Genomic DNA, 8139 nt, shown 5'->3' on the forward strand with positions numbered 1-8139 from the left:
CTTTTGAGGGTTCATTTTGTCAAAGATAAATCATCTGATGTTATTGTAAAGGCTATTGTAAATTCAGCTTAAAGCTCAACATTGAAAATGAATGTTTTTTGGGGCAGCTGGGTGGCTCAGTCGATTGAGCATCTGACTTCGGCTCAGGTCATGATCTCACGGTTCGTGGGTTCCAGCCCTGCGTCAGGCTCTGTGCTGACAGCTCAGAACCTGGAGCCTGCTTCTAATTCTGTGTCTCCTTCTCTCTCTGCCCCTCCCCTGCTCACACTCTGTCTCTCAAAAATAGATAAATGTTAAAAAAAAAAGAAAGAAAATAAAATTTTTTTTGTGGTAATAATAAAGTCAAGTATTAATGGAGCACAGCATGATGTAAAAACAATATTCTTTCTAAATTAAAAAAAAAAAACATACAAAACAGAAACACCCTGGGGATTGGGCGTAGGCCACAAATCACTCATTGATGTGTCAAAAAAAAACCCATGATATCCTATCATGCAAAATAAAAGTTGTCAAATTTTCAAACATTTTTATTTGCTCTATGGCTGTTTTGTTTGTTTGTTTGTTTGTTTTTTTTACAACACTGATGTTGAAATACAAGAAAAATGTCCATCAGGGTGGCAATACTTGCTTTCTCTCTTTGCTGCCTTTTGTCTCTTGGATTTTAGAAATGTTTGGACCATTGAAGAATTACTTCTCAGTGACTTGGAAGTGTTCCACAGTGATGCTGAACTTAAAAAAAAAAAACAAAACACAAACCCTCTAAATTTTGGTTGCGTTTTATTCCAAGTCAGTTATAAATATTTTGTCAGAGTATTCAATGGGTGAGGCTCCAAAACACTTGAGCTTCTGAGGTTTTAGTAAGGTGATTTGAAAAAAAAAAAGATTTTTCCCCCTGAAAAAGGCACTGAACAACTCAAATAGATACTCAAATGCTATACAACATACAATTGTGAAATTCTAAAAATTGAAATATTTCGATCTTTTGATGGAGCTACTATTTTTTTAGCCACTATTTCTAATTAGATACATTTATTACTATATTAGATTATTAAGGAACTGAATGAAAAGGCCTATGATCTTGCAGCATCTAAATTTGGGGAATTGTTCAAAAGAGTCATAGAGATAACTTAAGAGTTTTGTCTTAAAAACATATTTGCTTAGGGGCACCTGGTGGCTCAGTCAGTAAAGTGTCGAACTCTTGATTTTGGCTCATGTCACGATCTCGTGGTTCTTGCATTTGAACCTCACATCCGGCTATGCACTAATGTACTGATGCACTGATGATGCAGAGCCTGCTTGGGCTTCTCTCTCTCTCCCTCTCTCTCTCTCTCTCTCTGTCCCTCCTCGGCTAAGCGCATGCATTCTCTCTCTCAAAATAAATAAATAAACTTGAAACGATATATATTTGTTCCAAAAAAGTTTCCCTGGATGGAGGTAAAAAGAAAATAGCATCTGTGAAAATATTTGAGTTGAACTATTTAAACACTTGAATAGAAAAAAAATTACAATTGAAGATACCCCCCATTGAGCAGACTTTCCTCTGAACATCTGGAGAGAGTTGTTCCCAATGAAAAATTGTCTGGCCTACAAACAAAAATCAGTAGAAGCTGTGTTGTGGGCTGAATTGTGTCCCTCTAAAATTTATATGTTGAAGTGCCTCAGGATGTGACTACGTGGAGATGGGGCCTTTAAAGAGGTGACTGGTAGCATGAGATAACTGGGGTGCACCCCAGTCCAGTATGACTGGTGTCCTTATAAGAGGAGAAGATCAGGACTGAGACACACAAACAGGGAAGACCATGTGAAGACACAGGGAAAAGGCAGCTGTCTACAAGCCACGGTGAGGCCTCAGAAGAAACCAATCTGGCAGTCACCTTGACCTTGGACTTTTAGCCTCCAGAACTGTGAGACGATAAAATTCTGTTGTTTAAGCCATATCTGTGGTATATCGTTATGGCAGCCCTACCAAACTAACACAAATGGTATCAGCATCTTAAAATAATGAACTATGAAGAGCAACTTCAAAAAGGATTTCAGGAAATATTATGAAAAAAAATTAAAAACAATAACACAATATTGAAAACGCCATTCTTCAGAAAAATGCCTGTGATGCCATGCTAAAAATATGGATAAGAAACTGATTGAAGTTTGTCAATGTGTCACAAGAATAATTACTCAGATTTTTGTTTTTGTTGTTTTTTTTAAATTAAAAAGAAATTTTTTAACGTTTATTTATTTTTGAAGGAGAGAGAGACAGAGTGTGAGTGGGGGAGGGGCAGAGGGAGAGGGGGAGACATAGAATCTGAAGCAGGCTCCAGGTTCTGAGCTGTCCGCACAGAGCCCGACGCGGGGCTTGAACTCACAAACTGCGAGATCATGCCCTGAGCCGAAGTTGGACGCTCAACCAACTGAGCCACCCAACCCTATTTCACCCCTATTTCACCCAACCCCCCATCAACCTCCCCTCTGGTAACCATCAGTTTGTTCTCCATAGTTCAGAGTCTATTTCTTGGTTTGTCTCTCTCTCCCTCTTTTCTTTACCTTTGCTATTTTGTTTTGTTTTTTAAATTGCACATATGTGTGAAAGCATATGATATTTGTCTTTCTCTGACTTATTTCACTTAGTATAATACACTCTAGATCCATCCACGTTGTTGCAAATGGCAAGATTTCATTCTTATTGATTGCCAAGTAATATTCCATACAATAATCCAATAATGGATTCCATTCCAAATAATACACACACACACACACACACACACACACACACACACACACACCATATCTTCTTTATCCATTCATCTATTGATTGATGGACACTTGGGTTCCTTCCATAATTTGGCTATTGCAAATAATGCTGCAATAAAATAGGGGTGCATATATCCCTTTGAATTAGTGTTTTAGTATTTTGGGGGTAGATGCCCAGTAGTGTGATTACTGGTTCATAGGGTAGTTCTATTTTTAGTTTTTTGAGGAAACTCCATACTGTTTTCCACAGTGGCTGCAATATATAGCTAGAATAATTACTCAGGTCTTTAAATTTTGATTTACTGTGCAGATATATATTATTTTTTAGAAAAACATATTTTTGAAAATAGTGTTAATGGAAATAGTTGATAAGTTTATTCGTATAGCAAAACAATCAAAACTAAATATTTCTGGATTTGGAAGTGTCCGGGTTGGGATGTGTCTGGGTGTGGATGATGAATTATGTGAAGGGATTCAGAATTGTTGGCCAGACATTCCATTATACACTGAATGTTCTCTTAGGTCGGCAAAATAGAAGACCCCAGACTTGTACCAAGTGCTGACCCAGCTATTTTGTAAGTGAGTTATAAAAAGAAAACTTGAAAATATTGCACAGCCCAGCATCTCTGGCCCAGGGTTTCCCCAGATTCCCCTGCGATCCCTGCGGCTTGCACTTTAGCCATCTGTCCATGTGTTTGGATTACTCTTTTCATCTTGAGAGTCCACACACCCCTTATCTTATTGCCCTGGCTAGGCCAGGAAGGAAATCACCCTGGTATTCCCCAGTCCTCAGCTCCAAGTCCCTTCCTTCTGCTTTATTTATTTAACCAACACGTACACGGCACCCTATAAGCAGGCCCTGTGCTCACAGCACTCAATAAACATCAACTCCTTGAATCTTCGTAAGGACCCGCTGAAGTAGTCATGGTGATTATCCGCATTTTACAGAGAGGAAAGTGGCGCAGAGAGGCCGAGAGCCTTGCCTAAAGTCATTCAGCAGGAAAAGGCATTTCAAAGCTGGTAGGGTGGCCAGGGAGTGCCTGACCTTGCCCCACACTCTGTGCCTTCCTTTGGCCAGACTATACCCCAGACCACCCCTCATTCCCAGCCCAGGCTCCGGTCTCTGGATCTTACTCAGAACTGAGGGGAAAGCCGAGTGGAGTAGGTCCGGTGGAACCACCCTGTGATTTAGGACCCCCTCCTCCGACTTCAGTACACCCCACCCAGAACCTGGAGCCATCATGCTGCTCCAGACCGGTCGCCCTCTCTGCGTGGCACGGACCTCGCAGGCGGCGCGGGGAGAATCGAGTGTCGCCCTCGAGTGGCGACTCCACTCGGTGCCATCCCGCGCGCAGCCAGCCCTCCGCACCCTTCCCGCCTGCGCAGAATGTTCCGCCCTGAGCGGGGCCGCGACAGCGATCTTCCCCGACCCCTACCCTCTGTCCCCCGCAGGACTGGAGCCCAGCCAGAGCGCCCCTAGCGGCGCGCCGGGAGAGCGCACTTGCTGGCACTCTGCGCTCCCTCACCCTCCCGTCCCGGCCCCCACCACCCCTTTTCTCCCGCAGGTGATGGGGTCCCGCCACCCCACACACGCTCGAGGGATGTCCGAGTGGAGGAGCGCTGGGCTGAGGGGATGGCCTTGGCGTCGAAATCTCCGCTTACAGAGCTGACGTGGCGACAGGAAGCTGGCCTGCCGGCAAAGCGGAATGGGACAGAACGCGCGACAGGGTGGCGAGGGCACAGTGATGAAATCCCCATCTCTGTCCCCGGAAAGAGGAAATTAAAGGTAAAGTGACACTCGGTGCTCTGGAGGTGTCCGTGACCAACACCTCTTGCACTTCACAATTCTCGCGGCTACCTGCGCCCTTCATCCACCCACTGGTGGGTGATCTATTGCTACAGGTTGTGAAGAGTGTCTCAAATCCTCTGTAGGCGTATCCAACAACCCTAAGGTGGATTGAGCTGTTAAGCAAGACAAATGCTGGCCAGAATCCAAGGGAAATACTGCACCTCCAGTAAGCTGGAGGGAGCATCAGGTCCTGCTTGGAAAACGAGTGAAGTGCCCATACCCTCTTTGGGTGCCGGATGTCCAGGTGTCTGAAGACGCTCAAGGCCACTTGGCCTAGCTCTTGGGGTTCCCTTCCTGCCAGCCCATGTAGGCCACCACGGTGCAACCAGGGGCAGTTACCACCATCCCCAGCAACAAAGGGCAAGTGGGGCCCTGGGTTTTTAAAATCTCCTGGCCAAAAGTTCCAAGTGCCCAGATGCGAGGCAGGCAAGTCTGTGGGACCGGGTGCCCACCCCACTGCCACTTGCTCCCTTCTTGTTCCGCTGTCTCTATTTCCTCACTCCTTCACTCTGTTTTTTCTTTTTACATCCCTAACAGAGTTATCATTTGGATCTGACAGGTGGCTGCTCCATCAGCTGAAGCATTTCGCAAAATGTGTTCTAAGTAACACTAGCGTTTTGCAAGCTAGTAATAGACTAAACACATTTTGGGAAATGCTATATGTGGCCATTCTGTATTTATGGTAGCCAATGAAAAATAGGAAATGAGTTACACAATTTATAATGTCCAGAAAATCATAAAGAAAAAAAAAAAACAAGACAATTAAAAAAAAAAAACACACCACTATTTTAGATTCCAGGAGCAGAAATCTACTTCCCCCAGGATATTTACAAAGAGAACACCGTATAATGTTAGGATGAACATCCTTACAATAAACACCAGGCCTCTTTTATATATGGATGCTCTCTATAGCATCCCTCAGAAGAAAGGGTGGGCCTAAGTCCAAACTACAACCAATCCAAGCAAACCTACAGGAAGCCTGGAAAAACCAGATCTGAGCTCTCTGCCGGTCTCTTCAGAGCTGGGCTGTCCAATACGGTAGCAGATAGTCCCAACACTTGAAACATGGCTACTCCAAACTGAGATGTGTGTTTAAGTGTGAAATACACCCCGGATTTTGAAAACTAAGGGAAAAAAAACAAGTAAAACATCTCAATAACTTATATATAAATTATGTAAATGAGTAGAGCAGTCCATGATGAAATAATATTACAGATAAATTAGATTCAATAAAACGTATTGAATTAATTTTACCAGTTTCTTTTTACTTTTCTAAAGGTGGCTATTAAAAAATTCAGAGTTATGGGGCGCCTGGGTGGCTCAGTTAGTTGAGCGTCCGACTTCGGCTCAGGTCATGATCTTACAGCTCCTGGGTTCAAGTCCCGCATCGGGCTCTGTGCTGACAGTTCAGAGCCTGGAGCCTGCTTCGGATTGTGTGTCTCCCCCTCTCTCTGCCCCTCCCTGCTCATGCTCTGTCTCTGTCTCTCTCAAAAATAAATAAACATTCCCCCCCCAAAAATTTTTTTTTTAATTCAATGGTACATATGTGGCTTCCAGTATATTTCTACTGAAGAGAGATGCAATGTTTATTAAACTATGTACTCTAAGATATCAATAAATATACATGATGAAAAGATGCCGTAAGTTTAACGACTTGGGAAACACTGTCTATAGTTAGCCCCTTCTTGGTGTGTTCTGAAGGATGGTAACGTAACAAACCTGGGAGAAAAATTCCACGAATTGACATGTTTGGGCAATGCCAGATTAAGCATAGAGGGTTTCTTAGGACTCTTAATGATAAGTGATTTTCTAAGAGTGCTTCTCATAAGTAGCATTTCTTCAACATAACCAACCAAAGAACCCTTTTTATCATGAACACAACACCTGTTGATGTCATTCTGAAAGGCAGTTCAGGGAACACTGGCCAGGAGGATTGAGCTCATGGGCTTTACCCTGGCCCCTAAGCCTCCCTCCCGGTATGGCTTGTGGTTTGGCTCTGAAGTCTTTCCTCTTGCTATTCCAGAGAATATCTAAACCAGTATTTTCACCTGATTGAAAGTCCTTACCCCAGACTTAATGACTCAGCTTTGAGACCACCCTTTTTATATTGGTTAACTCTGGCTGCATCATTAACCACCCCAAAATATAGTGCCTTAAGACAGACACAATTTCACATGCTACAACATGGGTGAACCTTGGGGACATTATGCTGGGTGAAATAAGCTGGTTACAGCAATATGAATACTGTATGATTCCACTTACATGAGATATCTAGAGTGGTCAAAAGCATGGACCAGAGAGTGGAATGGTAGTTGCCAAGGGCTGTGGGAAGGGGGGATGGGAAATTGTTCAGTGGGTAGTATAGAGTTTCAGTTGGGCAAGATGAAAAAGTTCTAGAGATCTGTTACATGACAATGTGATTATAGTAAATGCTACCGAACCAAACACTTAAAAATGATTAAGAGGGTAAATTTTATGTTTTCTACCACAACTTAAAAAAAATAAAATTTAAATTTTAAAAGCCCAGCAATCATTAATTTCGTTCACAACTCTGTGGGTCAGCAGTTTGGGCTAGGTTGAGCTGCGTACTTTTTCTACTGGTCTTGGCTGGCCTCACTCACACATCTGTGGTCGGCTGGCAGTCAACTAGATGGGCTTCCGGGAGTTGCCCAGCTGTCAGCTAGGGCCGTTAGCATGACTGGCCATATGTTCCTCATCTTCCCTCAGGCTGGCCCCACTCAACGTAGCAGTCTCGGAATTCTGAGACTGTGAGAGCCAAAGTTTCATGGCCTGTTCAGGACTGGGCCCAGAATACACCAGTGTCACTCCAGCCGCATTCGGTTAATGCAAGCGAGTAACAAGGCCAGCTCCCATTCAAAGGGTGGGGTGAGCATCTCTACTTCCTGGTGCAAAGAGCTCAAAAGCACTGTGGCCATTTTTACAATGCTCCACACTTGTCCATAGTCCCATTTTCCAGAATAATCCATTATTATCTGTCTCTTGTGCTATATATGTAGAGAAGCATCTTCTTTCCCAGACACCTCTCCATCTCATCAGCATCACAAAGCTGCTTTATTCTTTCCAGTGGTGAATTTTTGCATTATCACTTCTGTTGGGCTTCCCTTGCCCCCGTCTCTCCCTGTCTTTACTGTATCTCTATACCAAATGATGGATATTCTAAAGACGGTGTTCTCTAAAAATGTTTTCTTGACTCTTCACCTACCTCTGATCATTTTTGAGGTGGGGGGATCCTTATATCCAGATGCATAGCTTCCCACTTCTCAAGCTGGACTCCTTTTTATTTGGCTCTAATAGTTACTCTGGACTAATTTGTCTGTTAGCACTTAATTCACCAGGTCATAGTTTTCCACTTATGTTTCTGTCTGCACTGATGACAGTGAGCCCTGTGTCTTGTTTATTCATATAGCTCAGCACCCACATGGTACCTGATACAAGGTAAGCAACCATTAAATCATTATTAAATACGTGAATGAACATTATTGAATGACAGGTTTGATACAGGTGTATTCCCATGGCATTTA

This window comes from Herpailurus yagouaroundi, unplaced genomic scaffold (assembly GCF_014898765.1).
Source record: "Herpailurus yagouaroundi ecotype Mexico unplaced genomic scaffold, PumYag 77, whole genome shotgun sequence".
Classification (NCBI taxonomy): Eukaryota; Metazoa; Chordata; class Mammalia; order Carnivora; family Felidae; genus Herpailurus; species Herpailurus yagouaroundi.